This window comes from Leguminivora glycinivorella, chromosome Z (genome assembly GCF_023078275.1).
Source record: "Leguminivora glycinivorella isolate SPB_JAAS2020 chromosome Z, LegGlyc_1.1, whole genome shotgun sequence".
In the NCBI taxonomy this organism is placed as follows: Eukaryota; Metazoa; Arthropoda; class Insecta; order Lepidoptera; family Tortricidae; genus Leguminivora; species Leguminivora glycinivorella.
In genome coordinates, this window is record NC_062998.1 from 2,555,657 (window position 1) to 2,580,249 (window position 24,593).

General features: G+C 38.1%; 2 protein-coding genes across 9 annotated transcripts in view; one reads left to right on the top strand and one right to left on the bottom strand.

Moving 5' to 3' along the window:
* Window positions 1-24,593, top strand: part of LOC125241595 (ecdysone-induced protein 74EF) — a 320,422-nt gene that overhangs the window by 81,018 nt on the left and 214,811 nt on the right. For 6 of the 8 annotated variants that reach the window (XM_048150147.1, XM_048150143.1, XM_048150151.1 and 3 more), the window contains exon 3: window positions 15,723-15,780. The gene's annotated coding sequence lies outside the window, so the exon portion shown is untranslated. Of the gene's footprint in view, window positions 1-15,722; window positions 15,827-24,593 lie in introns of all 8 variants that reach the window. The other 2 variants (XM_048150148.1, XM_048150150.1) reach the window with 1 other exon arrangement.
* LOC125241596 (U7 snRNA-associated Sm-like protein LSm11) overlaps window positions 1-24,593 on the bottom strand; it is a 72,649-nt gene that overhangs the window by 14,897 nt on the left and 33,159 nt on the right. The gene's annotated exons all lie outside the window — the stretch shown is intronic.

The window sequence follows — 24,593 nt, forward strand, 5'->3', positions numbered from 1 at the left end:
AGGGGTCCGCGGTGTCGCCACTCACCGTCAGCTCGCCACAAGCTGCCCCCGCGTGGTATTATTATTATTATTATAGCAGAGTAGATCGCGCACGAACAATCGGATGATGTACCAGTAGCGTCACTTGCCCATGACCGATGGAAATCGAGAGTTCGGTATCTGGAACACGGCAGCGCGTCACATCGTTACATCACTGTTCCGCCGTAGTAAAGTAAGTGACTGGCGCTTTGAGGAGCTGATATGATTTGTCTTGCATTTATCATTGAGAACTACTTCGTATCTTTAGCTATGTTCCAAGAATACTAGATGCTGGCTGGATTGATTAGAGAATGTTAGTTTGATGGAAATCGAGAGTTCTGTATCTGGAATTCTGGAGCACAACATCGGTAGTCAGTAGTCATTTTTCCGATAGTCTGATGTTTTGTGAAGATAATTGAGAGATGGTACAAAAATACCTGAGTATCAACGATTCTGAAAAACGTTGCACGTTTTGGACATACGTACAGAAACTATTAGAACCTACTGAAATGAATAATTTAAAGCATCTGTGATTTAAGGAGTTCAAGAGAATCCGTCACTTCACCTGTCCTGTGAAATCATGCTTACAAAAGTCTGAGCCTGAGAGACTTAACGTGTTTTAATTCGTTCGATCAAATTCTTGTGTTTATTAGTACAAGACTATGAAGACTACAAGTACCTCTGAAGTATTTGTAACCAAAAGCTTAAGCATCATTTGCCCCCAAGCTAAACACGTCATCCGAACCGAAGTACAGTGACGGTGTTAAATATTAATGCGGACAAAATGCCAGAAATATATATACACGTCTGTATTCCTTATGCGTTAAAGTCTTGGATACATACTTTTGGCAGTTTGTCAGCAACTATATCGACTGTACCCATTTATTCGGCTGTTTACCGACGCAAGCCACGCATCACACGATCGTACAAATGTTTGATCAGTATGCCCTCAAATTTATTGACTCGGCCTTCGCGTGGCGGCCGACACATGACTCAATGGAGCCCCGTGAGGCCAAGTCCAAGGAAGGTCAGTATTCGGGCCCTTATCTAGGGCGTAGATTACAACTGGCGACAATAACTGATCTCAGACAACGCTTGTATTATATGGAATTATGTTTGTGATAAATGTAAACAACGGCTAGACTTGATATGGTTTCAAATTATGAGATAAGTATGAGTTTTTATTTAGTAGGAAAATTACTTCCACAATCTTAAAACAAAGATGGTTTATTCTTATGAAGTTGAACTCCAGGTAACCCAAACCTGTATTTCAATTTCCTTAGCTCTCAGTTCTATTATACTTTTTTTTTGTTGATCGTTTGTTTTCCGGTAGTCCAGTTTTCATAGTATTTCTCAGTTTTCCTGCGCTTTGATGAATTTTTGATTCGCAAACTTTGAAGATGATCTTATTTTAGCAGATCGCATTCCAAAAACGCAATAGTAAATTGAAACCTGTCAAAGGATACTAATGTTTGGTTGTATTACCTGAAACCGTGAGCTTGTTGAACAACTAGAACGTGAAAATATTTAGACTGTTTACAGTTATGTCAACTCTGAACGGAATAACTACCCACCGGCGGCATATTGGTCATGGGTCCAAGTCCAAGGCCGTGATGAGGTCACTGCTTCCAGTAGATACGGTGCCGATCCCGAATATGTAGATTCAGGGGAACTGACTAACTACTGATATTGGGCTACTATACTGCCTCTAGTAAACAATGCAAGCAGGATGACAATAAAGCTCTTGTCTCCGAGATTTTTGCTTTAACGTGCAAAAAGTTCGACCAGACATCAGTTATGTCAGCAATGCTATGTTGCAACTTGGTCACGGGCCCAAGTCTAAGGCCGCTGTGAGGTCACTGCTTCCAATGGCCACCTTGCTGATCCTGTAATATATGATCCTGATGCATGAACATACATGCAGGGATTGCCAAATATGTCCTGTCTCTAGTATTCTTAGCTCCAAATGCAACGCCTTCGTAACAGCACAAGCAGGGTGCGAAGTGTCCAAGATTTTTCCTTCAAACGTGCAAAAAGTTCGACCAGACATCACAGTTATGTCAGCAATGCTACGTCGCAACTTGGTCACGGGCCCAAGTCCAAGGCCGCAGTGAGGTCACTGGATTCGTTGCAGTCGACGGCGGCCCTGACCTACACAGGCTTCCGCTTCTATTGTCAAAGATATGCGTGCTGTCAAATCTATAATGCCTTTGACAATTGTTTGTCCTTCCTTATCTTTCTAGTGTATCCCTACATTGCATGCACTCTTCGAGTAAGCTGCTCAATATTTTGGGATATAGTTTTCACCTTTCTGTAAATGTACCCACATATTAAAGGCTCACTATTCTACATATAAACAAGCATTTATTATAAGTACCTATATATTAGCCTACGCAGTGGCCATAAGCGGAAATATTTACATGAATGGTTCGTGATTTCGTATTTTTACGTTTGTTTTCTCAATGGAGTTGCAGGCGTCCATAGGTTACGGTGACCGCTTTACATCAGGCGGGCCGTATACTTGTTTGCCACCGACGTAGTATAAAAAAAAAAAAAAAATAGTTCTGAAAATATTTCACCGTCTAATTAATTTTAATCATAATGTCACCTACACTTAGATTCGATTTCGCAAGCTGTCTGAGTATGACAATGTTACATATCCATTTCTAACGAAACAAATTTTGTTACCATCGACGTTTCGGACATGACCACACCACAGCCTAATGTCAATGCCACAAATCGCCAATCAAACCTTTCCGATGACACCTTATCAACTGATTAAATAACATCACTATCAGCGGCCTTGCTCGAATCTACGCCTAAGGGCCGAGACCTTGCCATCCGATTTATCGTATCGTCTAGTTTGTTTTTATATCTCGCGATAAAGGGCTGCCCTTGCCTCGAGCGAGGTTGCCGTAGTTCCGGGAGTTTTTCGTCCCGTTTTTTTGGGACCGCAGTTCCGTCTTCCTTTATTGCACAATGCAGTTTTTTCGGACGGTCGCGGGTCAGTGGTTTAATTAAGCTGGATTCGTCTTTACTTTTCAAGTCGGAAATGTGAGTGAGTATATGGTTAAGAAGAATTTGAAAGTCATTTGAAACGATGACCACGCATACCGAGGTCCGAGATTAGAAGTATTAGAACCCAGGACTAGGCTTAGCAGGCACAGTGACTCGACCAGCCAGCACGCGCCTCCTAAGTAATGGTTTACTCTTGGCTTGAGGATATTGAATTACCTATCATGTATTTTTCCATTTACCTTCACGCAGTTTTACTACAGCTATTTAACTGTACAATAAATAAGATAATCGATAGAAATGCGGGATTTAAGGACTGAGTTGTAAATTTTCCGCGAGTTTTATCGTGAATGACAAGCGGCCTTATTAGTAATCGTTATGTCATGCCTCATGGATTTATCCTGCTGGCAAAGGACTTTTCTTAATCCATTTATGACTTAATCTTTTGAAAATAATCCAACTGATCGCAGCAGAAGAAGTACCTCCTTGCAGAAAATCGCATCGGCATAAAAAAAGGCAATTCCCAGGACACGAAAGTCTGGTTAGCAAATTGCAAAACAATAAAAAAATACGGATATTTTAAAATACGGAGATTTTCGCTGGACGTACTAACACTATAATTGCCAAATGGGTATTTATTAGAATAACAACACTAGACTTCACTATTCGCTCTTACGCCGTGGCTTGCGTGGGCGACGGTCGCGCGATGGTCGCGCGATGGTCGCGCGACGGCGATGCGACGCATACGAAATCAAACCTTATCGATATGGAAGTATGAGACGCAACAGTGACGGTCGCGCGACCGTCGCCCACGCAAGACACGGCGTTACCCTGTGATTCCTGTGCGATCTGACGCCACTCAGTCGCTCGAAGGTCACATAGGTATTTCTGGACTTCATCGATCCAGCGATACCTTCCGGTCGGCCTTTTCTCAGTAGATCGCAATGAATATGACACAGTGTATAATACATTAATTATATTATTTAAACTTTAATAAACTGGTGTCAAAAGGTTGCCCATACAATTGCGATCAGTTAACGCCGTTTCCGAGTTTCCTTGGAAATCTCACGATTTTATACGAATGACGTAAATGCCTATTAAATATTAGAGGTTGTTTAGAGGTTAACAAAACAATACGTAATTTGCTTTTAATTACCATTTCGAAAATTAAAAGCTGGAGAATAAAAAAGAGATAGCTTATGTTTTGTTCCTTCAAAGTCCTCGGGTACAATTTTGTACAAATTCTAAAATCTATTCAAAAACAAAATAATTCCACCTAGGAAAGAGGATATAGAGAAAATTATTAATTGATAGTGGAAAACTACCATTATTTAAAGATGTTTTCGTTACAATGTTTACCATAGTTGTTTAATGTTTAACATGATTACCGCCTATCAAACGCCGCCTAACCAAAGATTTGGCCTCATATTATATACTGCACAGAAAAGTTCCTTAGTAGTTTTTTTTTTTTTTTTGAAAAAAAAAACAACTTAAACTAATTTTGTACATGAATTAACTTGCCAAACTGTTACGTTTAATGGCAGTAGTATGTATAATCATAGAAATGCCTTATCTTCCTAGCAAACTATACATTCTTCATAGCAGACTATCTCGTTTCCAGAAGGTCCACAAGCGATCATCAATGATGAAAAGGAATCCCTTTTTTACAGCAATCTTTGCAGCATCTTTGACCATAGATAGACCTTAACTCGTATATATAATGTGCACGATCATAACCCTGTCCAAACATTTTGTCTTACAAAGAAGATTTCATCTCACACAGAAGATTTTGCCTTGCATAGAAAAGGGAATCCCTTCATAGCAGCTTTGACCATAAATGTACTATATCTCGTAGCCGTAAGGTGCACAATCGGCCACGATGGCACGCCATCCACAGGCGCACTCTGAAAATTGCATATCAGGAAACGCACGCGCGGCATTGACTCGAGGCCGGGACGGCGGTGCGCGAGACGGAACCAACGATGCATCGATTATTTTGTTAATAAAAAAAATATTTGGATATAGTTGAGCACTAATAGATGCACTTGCACTAATAGATTGGGGGCAAGATGATATAGGGAGGCATGTATTTAAAACGACTGCATCTCTAAATCGTTTAGCCATACAGGAGAGTTTGACATTGCCATCATAAAAACAAAGTTCTTATGAAAAAAGGTCGCAGTTATTTCAGAGTTTCCTTGGTACGTACGTATTTTGCAAACTTCTAAAATGGCAATAAGCTTGCTGTGACTACATTATGTTTATATAGCTAATACAAAAATTCCTTAGTCTTGGAGAAGACTGTCCCAAAATTGGGCAGGAAAAGTTATAAAATGTCATATTATTTTTCTTAATGTCATAAAGAGGTAGGTAACAGAGAAACAAGTCACCTATTTTTATATTTACAAGACTTGTATCTTGTTATTGTATGTTGTATTTTGTTTCGCCTTGGTATCTCTGTAGTCTGTACCTACAAATTGTATGTATATAAACTGTTGTACACAATAAAGTGATTACTACTACTTGTTTTAGTAAGGATAGTTCCATCTGACATGACCGGATCTACAAACGTTACAAACAAGGCGACGCCGGCGTCGCCACGTCACGAGGCCGCGCGGAGGACTCCCGCGGCATTCACCGACACGTTTGCTTTGACTTGACCGGTGGCCAGTCAATCTTGCACTTTTGTACAAGGAGTACCAAGCTTTTCCTTAATTTCACCATCCCCGATGGTCTATGAATTTTGTATTTGATAGCAATGATCAGAAATAGGTGTGTTGGGGAAGTCCCGCACTGCCATTAGCCGATCATGGTTTTTGGCTTTTGAAGAGGTACAGACAGTAAGACAAAGTCACCTATTTCTCATTTATGTCTTGTTTTAGTATGGATTGCATCTGCAATGAACGGTCACGTTTGTTTTGACTTGACCGGTGGCCGGTCAACCTTGCACTTTTTTACAAGGACTACCAAACATCATCCTCATATAGCGTTATCCCGGCATTCGCGAATGGGAGCCTGGGGTTCACTTTGACAAATTAATCCCAAGATTTTGGCAAAGGAACTAGTCTTACGAATGCGACTGTTATCTGATGTTCTCTGGTTGGGTAACTAGACCTTGCTGGGATTAATCCAGTTTCCTCACGATGTTTTCAAATGACATGTCATACATAAATTCTGAAAAACTCATTGGTACGAGCCGGGCTTCAGGACTACCCAACTTTTTTTTTTTTGACTATCCCCTATAGTCCATGAGTTTGGAATTCTATTGCCACGAGATTCAATAAAAATGATCAGAAATAGCTGTTGAAAATATCCCGAAAAATTCACCTAGACTTTTTCTTGCGGCACTGTCATCCGCCGATCGTGGCTTTTATGCAACAGGGTACTGTTCCAAAACTATCTATACTTGCCTTTAGTTTATGTCGACAGTACCTACACTCGGCGAGACACCCCGAGACAAGCAGAGTGCAAATGTGCTCATACTGCTCTCTTCTTGTCTTGCTCTTACTCCTATAGGAGCAGTGCATTTAAAGAAATCTAGGACATTCATGGAGTCTTCTATGACTTGACCGTCACTGGTTGATAAATCTTGAACTGAATCGCAATTAGGAACCGTTTAAAAGTCGTCAGTAGTTGTTATTTTTCTTCCTGTGTCTGTTACTAAAGATAAGTCTCGCGAAATACACCAAAGCCTGCACTTTGTTTTTCTCGAAACGACATTTCGTTCTATAGGTGTCAGCTGTGTTAGGCAAGTAGGTATTTGAATCCGCTTTTTTCTCGAAGGTTCGAAGGTCGCACCGATCCGGAAATGCGAGCGGCAGTTCGTTCCACAGTTTAGCTGGCAGGAAGTTTCTGGAGAATGTCAGCCATTATCTAATAGTGGATATTGACTATGCATCCAATGACTGCAGGATGCAACGTCTAGTCTAGTTGACTATGGAATAGTCGTTAATATAGTAATAGGGCTCAGTGACCCTAAGAGGAATTTTCTTGTGACACCTGAAGCGTCCATAGGTTACTTTAATGATAATTGATCATTGAGCTATAAGCGTTAGTGGCTTAAGTGTTCTAAAGCGAAGATAGCGAGATCGAGGGTACCAATTATTAACACTTAAACACTGTCATTTATTATTTACCAATCCTAGGAAAACAACATGAGGAAATCGTAAATTCCAATAAGTCATAGTTTTCCTTTAGGTATGGATTGATAGGTTACAGTGGTGGCAAAAAATCAGATTTCGTACATTTAAAACCAGCAACGCCAGAGGGGTTGAAGAGATCATTCGGCCTGGCTAGTCGTAGTCCAAAGGAGCGAGGTACTGGTGTCTTAAGAGCAACCCTTCTCTGCCCTCAGCCCTAAAACATCACCCCGTAAGTTCCCACTTTTTTGTCACTTTAAACGTCTTATCTTTGCTCTTTCCCCTGCTGACGTCCACAGCTAATAAGTGTTCAGCCTCGGCTAGATCATCAACAAAGAAGCAAGGTTTCTTCCTGCTCAAAGTTTCATCCTTTTCAGGGTCAATTTATGCATCCTTAAACCATCCCACAAAATTATCGTCACTCTAAACGCCTTATGTTTTCTCTTTTCTCCGCGCACTTAAGCCCTTTTCTATCCGAAGAACGTTCGGCCTCGGCTAGATCATAAATAAAGAAGAAAAGGGATAAGTCAAATTTCTGCATTCCTTAAACATCCCACGAAATTTTCGTCACTGTAAACGTCGTATCTTTTCTCTTTCCGTTACGTCCTTTTCCAGCCGAAGAACGTTCGGCCTCGACGAGACCAAAGAAGCAAGAACACATCAAATGCCACCTGCTCCCCTAAAACATCACACCAAAGCCCTGAAGGATCCCACGAAATTTTCGACACTTTACTTCTCTTTGCCCGCGCACTTTATAGCCGAAGAGTGTTCAGCCTCGGCAAATCATGAACAAAGAAGCAAACATCTTAAATATGAGCATCCCTTCTCTGCCGGCAACCCTAAAACATCATACTGAAGCCCTAAAGGATCCCACGAAATTTTCGTCACTCTAAACGTCTTAACTTTTCCCTTTCCCCACGCACTTAAGTCCTTTTATAGCTGAAGTACGTTCGGCCTCGGCTAGATCATAGACAAAGAGGCGAGGTCAGGAGCGCAGCCTTGCGGCCGCTTCCGGTTGCGCCCGCGCAGTCGCCGTGGCGCACGCGCCGCGAGTCGGACGCTCTTCTTGACCAGTATATACCCTCTATCCAAAAAATTGGATTTTAACTATTTCCAAAGGTGCGGAGTTGGTCAACAACTGACGGCCTAGCTGAGGTCATAATAGTTAGGTATTATGGTTTCGACAACGAAACGCTTTGGGTCTCTCTATCAGTTTTAGTGACACTGGCTAGTCAGCGGCACCCGGGTACCTGATATTCACAAATTAAATGTTAGCGTCAGCCATTTCAACCAAATTTACTATTTTTATATAGAGTAGATATGACGCAGAAAAGACCACAAATGAAGCAACACCAGTCGCGCTAGCGAATTAGAATAGAATCGCAAAAAAAAATAGGGTACATTAGTATGGCCACATGATTATAGGAACCCTTATAAGCTTGTCACTGCATCTTAGGGCGATAGACAGTGAAAGAAAGAATTTTATAGGCAACGACTTTGGTAGCGATGGCAATAGAGTAACGTCTAGCGCAAACATAAAAGCGTGGATTCATAAGAAAAATATTGGGTTGGTAAGAAAGTAATGAGCGATCGATTGAATTCCACATAAAATTTTTGAGAGAGTTCTAGAATCTTCTATGGTCGAAAGTATATAAAGGGCGAGTCGCACAGTTTCTCGTCAGTCATTCACTAGCTGTCGCCGAGCTAATATAAGGAAGAAAATGGACGAATTAAATGTAGCGCAGCTTTCTGAGTACGCAATGGTTAAATAACACGAGACTGTTTAGGTATAATTAAGATATATTAAATAACGTGCATCCTAAAGTAAACAAACAAATCAAGTGACATGATATTGTCATGCAGACAAAAATAAGAACAGGCGAAATATAAAATTCAAATACTATGTAGCATAGACATGCTTGCTGTAAGCCAGTAACATAATAGGTAACATGCAAATAGTAAGATTATATAAATACACATTACATTTAAATCTAACACGCCCTCTTAATGTGTATATTATTTTCTTACCTGTCAAATTTTCAACATGATTCTTATAAATCTTGAAGAATTTTAATGCTTCACTCTTTTTATTTAGCAAAAACACTTCGCACCATCTAGAAGAATCATCAATAAAAGTGATGAAGTATTTTCCTCCACCAAGAGCCTCATGACGCATGGGACCTACAATATCCGAATACACAATTCTCAGCTTCTCGTCACATGTTCCATTTCCTCTCGGGAACGGAGACGCAATCATTTTCCCACTAGCACAAATACTACAGTCATACAGTTGATTCAAATCCGCCATTTCAAATTTTATGCCAGTTTTGTTCAAGAACCTTGCCAAATCTTTTACGTTTAAATGTCCCAAGCGCTCGTGCCACAACTTTACATCATCATTCTTACCGATAACTGCTGAAGCAGTCCCAAGCCGTTCTTCGACATGATAAAGGTTACCCGAACGATTTGCGACCATGACAGTATTTCCAGTGTCATTCACAACATGAGCTGCATACTTATCGAATATGACTCTATAGCCCCTATCTGTAATTCTTGCAACTGAAATCAAATTGCATCTCAGATCCGGAACAAATAATGTATCTTTTAACTCCACAAATGTTTTTAAATCATCTTGGCATGTAAGTAACCTTACTGTGCCCTTACCTTTTACATTAGCTGACGAATTTGTGGCTAGGCTAAGCTTACCAGATACAGTTGTAAAAGAATTATCAAATTTAGGAGCCTCATTCATTACACAGGTGCGAGGTGCACCCGCTGTCCATGATCCAGCCCTCATTCCCATCGCACGCAGCAGCTTTATTGTCTGAAATACAATTAAAAGTTACAAGACCGTAATTATAATTTTGTTCATCGCGATTAGACTTCGACACATACTTATCGGCACTGTCTTTGTATCGTTCCTTGTTGTCATTTATCTTACATTCATAGGCTTTGTGGCCATAATCTTGACACTTCCAACATCTACCTTTGAAGTAAGATCTACTGGCACCTGCTCCACTCAACGGCTTAGAATATTTTGCTTTTACAATAAATGCTCCATCGTCTATACCTTTCTGTCGCCTTGAAGAAAACTCTTCGATAATTTTAATCTTTAAGGCCTCTGGATCTGGCAACTCATCCCTGGACTCAATAGCGCATCTAAAATTTTCAAAACTTGGTGGGAGACTATAGAGGAGCATGATAGAGATTAAATCTTTATTCATCTCTATTTTCATATCAGCCAGCTTATTTCTGACGTCAAAGAAATGCATAACATGTTCCCTGATATCACCATCTTCCTGCATTTTGTGAAGCAACAACTGTTTCAGTAACGTCGCCTTCTTAGCGGGTCCTTTGGAAGCATGCACGCTCTCCAGTTTCAGCCACACCTCTCGCGACGTCTTACAATCACGCAGATGACGTAATTCGCTAGGACTGATAGCAAGTATAAGATCGGACTTAGCTTTTGCATCTCCAACGCTCCACTCCCGTGCTTCCTCCACCTCGGCGGGCTTTACGCTACTCCCATCCACGTCATCATTCTTTAGGCATCATTTTTTATAAGAAACGCTTCGGCCTGAATTTTCCACGTTTCATAATTTTCTTGAGTAAGCGGTTCTATTTTCACAGTAGTACTCATTCTGTTGACTTCTCTACGCCAACCTTTACTTCCGCATCAACCGTACGTACCACAAAATACGTTGACCTAAAACTGACTCGACTTCAATTTTAAATATACCTAGGGCTCTCTGGGCCCATAACCATTGTAGCGCAGCTTTCTGAGTACGCAATGGTTAAATAACACGAGACTGTTTCAGGTATAATTAAGATATATTAAATAACGTGCATCCTAAAGTAAACAAACAAATCAAGTGACATGATATTGTCATGCAGACAAAAATAAGAACAGGCGAAATATAAAATTCAAATACTATGTAGCATAGACATGCTTGCTGAAAGCCAGTAACATAATAGGTAACATGCAAATAGTAAGATTATATAAATACACATTACATTTAAATCTAACATTAAAAGTGCATGTAAGGCATTGCTTACTATATGAATTTCAGTCTGGCCATTCAGCCGCCGAAGCAGTGCGTAATATATGTCAGCGTGTTGCTCCTGAAGTTGTGTCTGAGGCCACGGCGAAACGATGGTTCCAGCGGTTTCGTAGTGGCGACTTTTCATTATCAGATCAACCTAAGTCTGGTCGACCGGTGAAGATTGATGTAGCCAAATTAAAAACCTTAATTGAAGGAGATCCGAGGCTAACGAGTCGTACTCTTGCTACCGAGTTAGGTTGCTCTCATGTCACCATAGAAACACATTTACACGAGTTGGGAAAAACTACAAATACAGTGTTTGGATACCGCACAAACTTGATAGAGATCAACTAAACCGCCGTGCCGATATCTGCATACAACTTCTGTCTTTTCGCCGCACATTCAACTGGTTGGACCATCTTATCACTGGAGATGGAAAATGGGTCTTATATATAAATCACACACGCAAACGTCAGTGGCTAGCTCCAAACGAAAAGGAATAGAGGCACCAAAAACAGAGCCTCACCCGAAAAAAGTTATGCTGTCCGTTTGGTGGGATATTCATGGTATTATTCACTGGGAACTCCTACCAAGTGGAATGACTGTTACCGCATCAGTATACTGTAATCAGCTTGAAAATTTAAACCAAAAAATCTGTCAGAATCGTCCACAGCATGCTAAAGTTTTTTTCTTACATGACAATGCTCGCCCACACATTGCAAAAGTGACTCGGCTAAAGCTATTGGAGCTAGGTTGGAAAGTGATACCTCATCCACCGTACTCTCCAGACTTGGCACCTACGGATTACGCATTGTTCAGATCGCTAAGCAATGCCTTGAATGAAAAAAAGTTCGATGATCAAGCCCATCTACGACAGTACATAGCTGAGTTTTTTTAATCTAAACCTAAGAACTACTTCGCCGATGCTATTCATTATTTTCCAGAACGATGGAGACAAGTAGTAGATAACGAAGGCCGTTATATTTTTGATAAATGATTAAAATAATAAATTAAATAAAAATTACAATATTGGTTATGATTCGCTCATTACTTTCTTACCAACCCAATACTAAGCTTATTATGAAATAGATTGCTAAATTATTGACCTTATATCTGACTTTGAATTTATTACTTATTAAAATCTAAATAATGCTGAATTCAAAAGCATTTACCGAGTAAACAGACTGTTCTTGGAATTAATTTACTGTTGACTTCAATTTTGCATGGGATTATTTTTTAAACTTACTTTTTCCTATTTAAGCTATAAGCTTTTATAGGGTTTTAACTCCGGGATTTTTTTGATCCCGGGATTGTCACTAATAGTAGAGCGGCGAGAGGGTCTCGGGAAAAGTTGATGTGACTGGAGAGTATACTGCTGACAAGTGGTATCGTTGTGATCGGTACACTTTACTGAGTACGAAATAATGACTTGTCACTTTCTCAGACTGTGGGGGGGTTAACTATGACGTCACAAAGATCGCGGTCCCGGGTTTAATTTTTTTGCCAATTTGTCTAGAACCCCTTATCCAATTTTGAAAAATGAGGTGTCGATTGAAAGCGTATAACATGCTGATTAAGATTTATTATATGTGAAAAGTATAGTTTTGTTAGTTATTTTTTAATTTACAATAATGCAAAAAATACGTTTTTTTTTATCTCTTTTTTGATTTTTGTGACTCAAAAAGGCAATGAAAACGGCCACTTAGCTAAAAAATATGTTATATAAATCATTTAACTACATTATTAAGCTATCTGTTGCTTTTTGAATTTCTACGATCGAATAATAAATGAGCAAACTACAACCACATACCTGTAGGCGGGGAGTACCGCTTGACACGCGTTCCCATACATTCGGCGTCTACCAAATTACACCTCGCGCAAAATTCGTTTCAAGCAGATATACCTCTAATCTTATTCATCGTAACCTATCAATATTGATATCATTTGAAAGCACAATTAAAGTACTTTAAAAAACAATGTCAATCATTTTTTTTAAATCAATAATCGCCAGTCTGTGGTGGTTACAAAGGAAAAAAGTGGGTATGCAATTTGACTGGTTTCCTAGGTTTTATACCCTAGACGAGTTTAAAAGGGGAGGTAAAGGTGACATATGGGTTTTTCTCTGGCCTAAAAGCTACACAGAGGGTCAGGGGAGAAAAAACTAGGGTTTAAGTTTAGTTTTAAGTTATTTTTTCCTTTATTTGTTGATTTTATTGTGTTAAATTTTTTCGTAATTTTATCAAGGATACACGTTGGTTTCTTTTGCTAAAAGTTGCCTTTTTTATGAGAAATGTTATGAATTTTATGGCTTTTTCCGATAGAGACTAAAATTAACTTTCAAATAAGGCCACATAGTCATACTTTTACTTATATAATATTAAGGGTATGACTATGTATCAGTAGGCCACATAGTCATACTTTTACTTATATAATATTAAGGGTATGACTATGTATCAGTATGACTATGTGGCCTTATTTGAAAGTTAATTTTAGTCTCTATCGGAAAATGCCATGAAATTCATAACATTTCTCATAAAAAAGGGAATTTTCAGCAAAAGAAACCAATGTGTATCCTTGATAAAATTACAAAAAAATTAAACACAATAAAATCAACAAATAAAAGAAAAATAACTTAAAACTAAACTTAAACCCTAGTTTTTTTCTCCCCTGACCCTCTGTATAGCTTTTAGGCCAGAGAACAACCCATATGTCACCTTTACCTCCCCTTTTAAACTCGTCTAGGGTATCAAACCTAGGAAACCAGTCAAATTGCATACCCACTTTTTTTCCTTTGTAACCACCACAGACTGGCGATTATTGACTTTATGAAAATGATTGACATTGTTTCTTAAAGTACTTTAATTGTACTTTCAAATGATACCAATATTGATAGGTTACGATGAATAAGATTAGAGGTATATCTGCTTGAAACGAATTTTGCGCGAGGTGTAATTTGGTAGACGCCGAATGTATGGGAACGCGTGTCAAGCGGTACTCCCCGCCTACAGGTATGTGGTTGTAGTTTGCTTATTTATTATCCGATCGTAGAAATTTAAAAAGCAACAGATAGCTTAATAATGTAGTTAAATGATTTATATAACATATTTTTTAGCTAAGTGGCCGTTTTCATTGCCTTTTTGAGTCACAAAAATCAAAAAAGAGAGTAAAAAAAAAGTATTTTTTGCATTATTATTAATTAAAAAATAACTAACAAAACTATACTCTTCACATATAATAAATCTTAATCAGCATGTTATAAGCTTTCAATCGACACCTCATTTTTCAAAATTGGATAAGGGGTTCTAGACAAATTGGCAAAAAATTGAAACCCGGGACCGCGATCTTTGTGACGTCATAGTTAACCCCCCCCACAGTCTGAGAAAGTGACAAGTCATTATTTCGTACTCAGTAAAGTCTACCGATCACAACGATACCACTTGTCAGCAGTATACTCTCCAGTCACATCAACTTCAAAACTAGACGACTTTTTTCAATTCCGCCGCCTTACTATAAAGGAAAATAAACCCGTCAAATTATGGTTCTTTTTCAGGTTTCCCAATAAATCTGACATTGTTTCCAAAGTCTAACACGGAAGGTCGATTTTCTTGAATAATGATTATCCCAGATTGGTCGTTGTCCAAATGATGGTGCTGGGATGGCGTATGTGTGATACGCGTAGTCGACGCTACCGCATTGTTTGGGGTAGCACTTGGTTGAGACGTGGTTATATCAGTAGTGGGTGGCCTCATTGTTTGGCCATGTACAGCTTCAAGTATTGTCGGTTGATGGTTTAAATTGACACCACTGGATGTACCTGCCGCTGCCGTTACGGTCTCTGGTGCGTTGTTTCTTCCTTGTTCAAGTAATTGTTCTAGCATATGTTCCAATCGATCCAATCGTTCTTTGTTACATATTAGGTGGTCGTGGTTTTCGAGGCTTTTTAGCAGGTGGTACTGTGACCTCTTCCACCTCTCCTTCACTGTCGAAACTTCGACGCCGTCCAGGTCTTAATTGCTCGGATCCACTACTCATGGTTACTAACTACGTCAATACTAGACACGAAGCACTAATGAGGCGTGAGATAACTAAAGAACACTTCTGAGATATGAATTAGGTTTTTTTTTTTCAATAATACTTCAAGTACTACTAAGTTATGAGCACTTGTTTATTCTTTGAAGATTCAACATCAAAAGAGAGCGATTACAAGTAACAGTGGCTTATATAACTTCACAGCATGAATAACTGGTTCGAATGAATGATTGAATGATGTCACTTGAAATGTCAATCACATTACTAATTTGTCTGAATTACAAGTTTTAGAAAACTAAAATAATAATAAATGTCATCTGATTAATTAGTTCAGACAACACTACGACAAGTGACATCACACATCAACATAACAATAATCAATTTAATCATAATTTGCTTATAATTAACACTTGCTTTATTAACATTGTACACGCAATGGATGGAAATGTGTGCTAAGTATGTATTTTTTTCTTTCCAGTTATGGCGCTCTTAATACGACCGTTCCATCATTAGAAAAATCGGACCAGAGACAAAATGTAAGTTTTTAAGAAACCGCCCAGTGAAGGAGCTCGTCGACACAAAGTTTGTACCTTCATTCTTTCATTGTCTATTACTTCTATTTTTAAATCTTTAATTTAATTTCTGCCTGCCAAGCGACATGCGAATTTTGCGTTAATGCGATTTTTTGAAGAATTGCGGCCGTTTTGCTTATGACCTTGATATTGATTTTTTCAAGGTCTTAAGATTAAAGATAGTAATCGACGAGATATGTAAATATTAAGTACGTAATTGAAGGTACGATAATATTAGTTCAAAGCAATGTCAACGTCAAGTTTGAGCGTGACATTTTAATAAGTTTAAGGCCACAGTTCTTGTAGAAATGTGTTGCGTTGCGATTTTAACTGAATGGCTATAATGACTCCAATGTCGTGTTTGTCATCTTTCATCTGTCATCTTGCGGGTTTCCTGCTTATCTCAGTAATATTGTTTGTAATTTTGTTGCCCAACGGACTGCGTAAAGGTACGTAGTTAGATGTAAGTTTTTTTTATATATTAATATATGTATATGTAATTAGCTACTAGTACTAAGGAAGTGATAATTAAATGTAAGTCACATTACTTACACAAAACAAAACATATGATATGACATTTAATAAATAAAGAACAAATTATAAATATTTAAATAGGTACTTCACAATATATATAATATCCAATTTCATTTTATATCAAAATATTCACTTAAAACCAAAAACAAAATGCAGTAAATGAAAATACTTACGTATTTTACTTTAACGTAAAAATATAAAACATTTCAATAATTATTTTGTTAGATATGCTTCAAAACCTCAAAAATTCCAAATAATTATTAAAATACGAGTACATGTGCCATATTATAGACAATCACAATCAAAATGTTTTAGAAATCTATTAGTAACTACAAATGTTCAGCAAAAAAGTGCAAAATAGGCGATTGCAATTGTAACAAGTCAAGTTTTTGTAATTCTTCCATTTCTTCAATCAATTTTCGAACCAAATCAGTGGCTCCCTCTCCTTCACAACATCATTAAACTCATTGTTCTACTGTCCGTACAGTCACTGTATTTAATATGGATGCGGACAACGTGCCAGAAACATGTATCCACTACCTTAACGTATAAGCAATAAAGTCGTGTATACATATATTTGGCACTTTGTCCGCATCCATAATTATTAAACCCTGACTGTACAAGCGGTTAACCCCGAATACCGTCTCACCAAGGTCGCCTACATTCGAGCATAAAAAACTTCCAAACTAACAATAACAATCGAAAATGCATCTTATTTTTATTAGGCTACGTTTCAAAATACAATAAGGATAAGGAAGGTTTTTGTATGTAATTGAAATTCTGAAACTTGTAAGGTTCCGATCGTGATACGTTGGATTCGAGGCCTTGTCCTTATAGGCATAAAGGCGACGCGTACTAATGATAGGACACCTTGTGCGAATCGTAAAACTTTACTTACAGGGCTACACAAGTACTTCAGAGCAAACAACGTTTTTTTTTTTTACTTTGCTATAATTTGCATTATTGCATACACGTATGAGTAGAATAACAGAATGGCAATGATCAAAATTGGCAATTTATTTATTGTAAATGGTAGCTCAACGTAGTTCTGACGAATTTAGCGTTTGTATTTAAATACTTTTGTATTCCGAATTAGCATTAGATACAGCAAGTCTTCATTATGACCGATTTGTTTCTTTTATCCCGTAAGTAAGATGACTTCCAAACGAAATACGGAAGATTTGGCCCCAAGTATTAACAGTAGGTAATTAAGTCCTATGCAGTAAAACACGCTTTTAAAGCTAATTTTACTTCTTTACTATTGTTGCGTACGCGTTTACTGTGCAATTAAATTCTGATTGCAATTTCACGGGATTTTATAATCCCGGGATTTTTTTTTTTAGATTTCCCATCCCCAATAGTCTAAAAGTCTGTACAGCCCCGAAGCGGATCTCAAAAAGCGCGTATCCACTGCATTAAAAAAAGTCGCTGACGTAAGCAACTCTGTAACAGTTTCAATCATGCCTTAATAAGCTGCAAGCCGTCAAGGTGATCAGACGAAACGAGGAAGTAACAAGGGTAACGCGCGCGGGTAAAAAGGTCGTAAGTCACAGTCGTTTCTGAGCAGCGTTTGACGTTTGTGTTCTGAGTTTAAACGAGATGGCCGCCTTGAAGGCAAGGCTGTACGGTCGGGAGAAAAATTGATAGTTTTATTAGTAGAGAGTTGATCGGGCGAATAAAATGGGAGATATTATAAATAGTTATGTAACTATTTATAATACTCAAGGTAGCTCGGAAATAATACAATCTAAAAGTAGGCAAAGTGACCAATGGTATACACAACATACTTCTATATGTTTAAATTATAGATTCAAACTTTGTTGTGCTCTATAAAATACAGAGAAAAAGATCCCGATAATTGCAAAAAGAGGGCTTAAAAATTATTTAATCAGTAGAATACGCCAATCATCCAGTATTATGAGAAGACTTTCAATAACACTGAAGTAATGAAATTTTATATTTTTTTCTTGGAAAGGAATGGAAGGTTGATAAGATAGCATGATAATGTACCTACTCTATTTAATCAAAGTAAATAAATATTATAGGACATTCTTACACAAATTGGCTGAGTCCCACCCACGCTAAGCTCAAGAGGGCTTGTGTTGTGGGTACTCAGACAACTATGAGTAGAAACATCCACATTCCATGACTCTGAAACAAATAAGTATCTGTGCTCATCACAAAAATAAATGCCCTTACCGGAATTCGCACCCAGGACTACGACTTAGCATCCCGTAGGCCAGATCATTCGTCAATAAAAATATAACCACGATACAAAATTTTAATTTTGAAAAAATCGCCCGACATAGTGGACCGTTTTCCATCAAACATGTCTAAGAACACTCCCGACTAATTCAGCTTTGAAAGAAAAAACACAAATCTAAATCGGTTCATCCGTTCGGGAGCTACGATGCCACAGACAAACACACACACAGACAGACAGACAGACAGACAGACATACAGACAGACAAACTTATTACACCCCGTCGTATTTACGTCCGGGGTTAAAAAGTAGAGATCAGGGGGCCGATTTTTGAGTCTCACTGTCACTAAAATACCGGTTGAAAACGGTGAATTGCCTATTATTTTCAGTGACAATTTTCTGAATTCGAACGCCATGAGACTCAAAAATCGGCCCCCAGCACTAACAAAATGAACAACTCAAGCAGCTGGTTGTTTTGCAAACCGTACACACGTGCAAGTACGACACGCAACGACAGTGTTTTATGTCTCATTGGCCTTCGATGCCGAATATTTTTAAACCCACTCGATTATTATTGATTTTTGCGTTGCTTACTTAGCTGAATTATTGAATAATAGCTGTTGCCCGCGGCATCGCTCGCGTTCAATTCAAAAATTGCGGAATGCTCCATAAAAAGCTCCCCCCCCCCCCCCTAGTTTTTTCAAAACTTTTAAACCTGTGTCGACGGATAGCTACGCACTGTGACTACTTGACTAATGACTACACTTTGACAGTAATTTTCTATAAACTCGATCCTCCTTGGTATAATACTAGACTGACAAAGCCCATACAAAAAAGCGTACCCCTGAAATGTATGGGCATTTTAGGCTTAAAACTAGATGGCGCTGTTCGCAGCGCAGCCTGGAAGTGGCCAAAATCATATTTTCCCGAAATATTTTTGCGTGTTTTTATTTTTTATAAGAAAAAATGACATATTTGATATCACGTAAATACACATTTTGAAAAAAAAATTGTATAGGCATCATCAGTGTAGTTATGATAGTATTTAATAGTTGGCGCTAAAAAATCGAGGTATGATTCTTATATATTATTAATAGCCTACATGGTGTCCCACTGCTGGGCAAGGCCTCCCCCATGGATCTCCATCCGTCACGGTCTTGAGCAATCTCCGGCCAGTCGCTAAGATATGCGTCCAGGTCATCCCGCCATCTCCGCCTAGGTCTGCCAGATCCTCGCCCGTCTTGCGGCACCCAGACCGTGGCAATTTTTGCCAACCTCTGTGGGTGCATACGACAGACATGGCCGGCCCAGTCCCATTTCAGCTTGGCGGTCTTAACTCTATGTATGATTCTAAGTATGAAGTATGTAAATCCTATATAAATAATCCTTAGTATAAACAAAGAGGAACGAGTATTATAGAGAGTTACTGTCAAAGTAAAATGTGTAATCACAGTGCATAGACTGCCATCTCTCGACACAAGCTTCAAACTTTTGATCCTCAGTTTTGACAATTTGGCCCATATTCTTAGCTATTGATATGTGTCAAAATGTCAAATATTAATATTAACGCCATCTAGCCAAGCGTCCCCCAAAGGTGTATCGCCATCTAGGTCACCGTACCTTTTTCTGTACGGTTTTGAGGTACGTTTTTTTCTTAGACTATCTGTTTATACGGAGATACATATCGTCATTACTTTTAAAAAATCTCGTATCTCGCGCTGTTCCTCAAAGTTAAAACGCAGTAAGTCTATATGCATTCTTTTCATTAACAGACGAAGATACAAGTTTTTTTAAAAGTAGTGACGATATGTCTTTGGTATAAATCATTTCGACGTTCTTGTCTTATAAATAAAAATAAAATAAATCTCAAATGAAGCGTCCACATACTTGGATTAATTCCAAATTCCATATTCTCAAATTATAAAGGGCCATTCTAAAAATAACCATAGATTTCCTTCCTCCTTGAACTTAGTATTGGTTTAATTTTACGCTTTAAATATAGACGTGTGAAGGTTCATAATAAAACATTACGATATACGTCCTTGCGAAATTATTATAGTACATTACGATACAAGTGCGTAAAAAAGGAAGTTCGAAACGAGTGGCGATAAATTAAAACACGACCGAAAGGAGTTACGTTTTGCAGTACAGATGAGCCTCCGAAGGCTCGACCTGGCATATAATGAACCACTTCTCGCACTAGTGCGTAAAAAAACACCATCTGTACTGAAAAAAATATTAAATTACTAGCTTTTGCCCGCGGCTTCGCTCGCGTTAGAAAGAGACAAAAAGTAGCCTATGTCACTCTCCATCCCTTCAACTATCTCCACTTAAAAAATCACGTCAATTCGTCGCTCCGTCTTGCCGTGAAAGACGGACAAACAAACAGACACACACACTTTCCCATTTATAATATTAGTATAGGTAGAATAGATATGAACAGATGACGTCAAAAATTATAAAAAATTTAATCCCTTTAGGGTCGTTTTCTGAAAATGCTCATATATCGAAGCTGCCAAAACTCTCACAAATATCGAAACACGCCTCTATTGTCAAGACGTTAGAGTACAGTCAACCAATTAGAATCCTAGGCCACTCTAGAACCCTGTCGTATTGACACCGTGCTTTATTTGCTATAGAAGTCCGTTTGACCTTTACTGTGAAAGGGTTCTACAGTGGCCTAGGATTCAGATTGGGTGACTGTACGTATTCTGATATTTATGAGCACTTTTGGCAGCTCCAATTTATCTGAATGCGACTTTACAGTGAGCTGGAAAAGTGCATGGCGAATTATCAATGATTCATTCATAATTTCTCCATGTAATTTTGCAGCTCACTGCATGTACAGTCGCCATCAGATATATAAGAGCGCCCGAGGTACTCAAAAATATCTGAACACGCCTCTATTGCCTAGGCGTTAGAGGCGTGTTCAGATATTTTTGAGTACCTCGGGCGCTCTTATATATCTGATGGCGACTGTACATGCAGAAATCGACGTCAATTGATTTTTAACCCCCAACGCAAAAACAACGGGGTGTTATAAGTTTGACGTGTCTGTCTATGTGTATGTCTGTCTGTCTGTTTATCTGTCTATCTGTGTGTGTATCTGTCTGTGGCATCGTAGCTCTCGAACGGATGAACCGATTTTGATTTAGTTTTTTTTTGTCTGAAAGCTGAGTTAGTCGGGAGTGTTCTTAGCCATGTTTCATGAAAATCGGTCCACTATGTCGCGGTCGGGGGTTTTTTCAAAATTTTAATTTTGTGGATAGGTTATTATTGACAGTTAAGATTATCAATGTCAGTCTACTAGACTTTAGATGACTATAAACAATTAAACAGGTACAGTCAACCTTATTTGAATCCTAGGCCACTTAGAACCTTTACACAATAAACGTGAAAGAGATTTATATGGCAAATAGAACACGGTGTCACGAATAGAGATGGGCGCTGACGGGTAAATACCGGGAAAATACCCATATCTACCCAATCCACCCGGTATTTACCCGTATCTACCCAAATGAGCGGGTATAAAAAATAATCTATGAAATTAAAGATTATTCTTAATTTACATGACTGAAATATATTTTTCTACTAAAATGAATATATATATTTGACTAACTAATATTAAAATGTTAACAGAAATTCCAAATATTCCAATATATCATGTGTAATTTACCACATTCAATTAAAAAGTTGTATTCCCCAGATGTTTTAGGCCCACTAAGTATTCAAATAACTTAACTTAAACACGGTGGACAGACAAATGCAAATTCATTAGCTAATGAGGTCACAGCTTTGCAAAACGCCAGGTAGGTGCATCCGTATTGAAAGGGTGCAATTAGTCACTTGACCGGTCGGTTACTTTTTTTTATTTTTATTTATGGGAATACTTATACTTTAGTTTGTACTTAGCTAAACAAGCGCCACGTCCACGTGTGATTTTAATTAACACTTGCTTTGAATTCGGACTGTAATAATGCCTTCTATGTGACTTCGGCTAGATACTGGACTTCGGCTAGATACAGGCTTTACCCAACAAACAGCTATATCCCAAGTAACATTTTAGTGCTATTATTTTGGTTTTCGACGCTAAAAGCTAACTAACTAACTAACTAACTAAGCTAACTAAGCTAACTTGTTCCGTCTATTGTCCTTTGAGTCGTCGGCAACCCGAACCCTCCTTGGAACTTGTACACTCCTTTTTGCTGTGTACTTAACACAGCAAAAGGGAGTGTACAAGTTTCTAATGGGGTGGCAACGCGCATGTGACACTGTTTGAGTTACAGGCGTCCATAGGTTACGGTGACCGCTTTACATCAGGCGGACCGTATACTTGTTTGCCACCGACGTAGTATTAAAAAAAAAAGCTACTATAGATGTCGTATAAAGGTTTTCGGCGTGACCGCCTGTCGTATAAAAGCCTCCAGTAACACCTTTTAGCTCTATAAGCTTATACCGCTAAAAGATGTTATTAGGAAGTGATGTAAACGTTTATATCACCATTTTATAGAGCCGCTATGCTATAGGCCTGGTCTATAACAGGATCAAATATACCGCCTGTCGTATAAAAGCCTCCAGTAACACCTTTTAGCTCTATAAGCTTATACCGCTAAAAGATGTTATTAGGAAGTGATGTAAACGTTTATATCACCATTTTATAGAGCCGCTATAGGCCTGGTCTATAACAGGATCAAATATGACTACTATAGGTCTATTATATTGTATAATTTAATCAAAAAGTAACACAGTATTACAGTTTACACCAAGGCACTGTGAAACTACAAAAATACAAAACAAGTCTTACAAAAAAAAATACAAAAGACATAATAATAGTGTTAGGAATCACTGCTATGCAATCAATTTGCGCTATTAAGGTTCCCGACAAGCCGCTATAGTTGTTGCGTTATACAGCTAAAAGGTGTTATTAGGAAGTGATGTAAACGTTTATATCACCATTTTATAGAGCCGCTATAGGCCTGGTCTATAACAGGATCAGATATGACTATTATAGAACAATATTATTGTATAATGGTGTTAGAAATCACTGTTATGCAATCAATTTGCGCTATTAAGGTTCCCGACAAGCCGCTATAGTTGCTGTGTTATACAGCTAAAAGGTGTTATTAGGAAGTGATGTAAACGTTTATATCACCATTTTATAGAGCCGCTATAGGCCTGGTCTATAACAGGATCAAATAACCTACTAAAGAACAATATTTTTGTATAATAGTGTGAGGAATCACTGTTATGCTATCAATTTGCGCTATTAAGGTTCCCAACAAGCCGCTTATAGTATTTTTAGTAGTTGTGTTTTAACAGATTTAAAACCTAACTATACCACTATTTTGGGATATAGTGGCTTTGGAAAACACTGCTATAGTATTTAACACTATAGTAGTGTTATGAATACCATTATAGAGCTATTTTTCTGTATAATGAAGTTTTCAGAATACGTTTATATAGCTTTGAAAAGCGTTAATAGTCGTTTTCTAATGCCTTTTATATCTCATCGCCGTATACGCCACAATGACTCTTTTATACATATCACAGAACTGTTGAATAATGGTTTCGGTATCTCTTTTAAAACACAATAGCGTTATAGCTGAGTTTACTATATATTTTATAAACCAAATCAGATATATAAGAGTAGAAAACGATTACTTTTAAATGATAATTTTAACCTTAAAAGGCTGTTTTATGGTGTTTATACATCGTAATTATGAAATCAGGCCAAAGATGCGGTATCTGGTTCCGTACAGTGTTTTTCTAGAAATTAATTTTAAAAATACACATAGCGACCAATAAAATTGTAGTTTAGATATGTCATACTAAAAAGAAAACAACATTTATTAATACTGTTTAAAAGATCTTTCTATAGTAAAACATTGAAAACAAGTATTGTTTTCTATATAAAGAACTTATAAGTTAAACTGGATCATAGTTAAATTCTCATGCAACCCTAATTGAATCCACGATGGCGGGCTTATGGCAGTGAATGCGTATGATAAGTGATATAGTCGAACTATAAAAGCGTATGTTT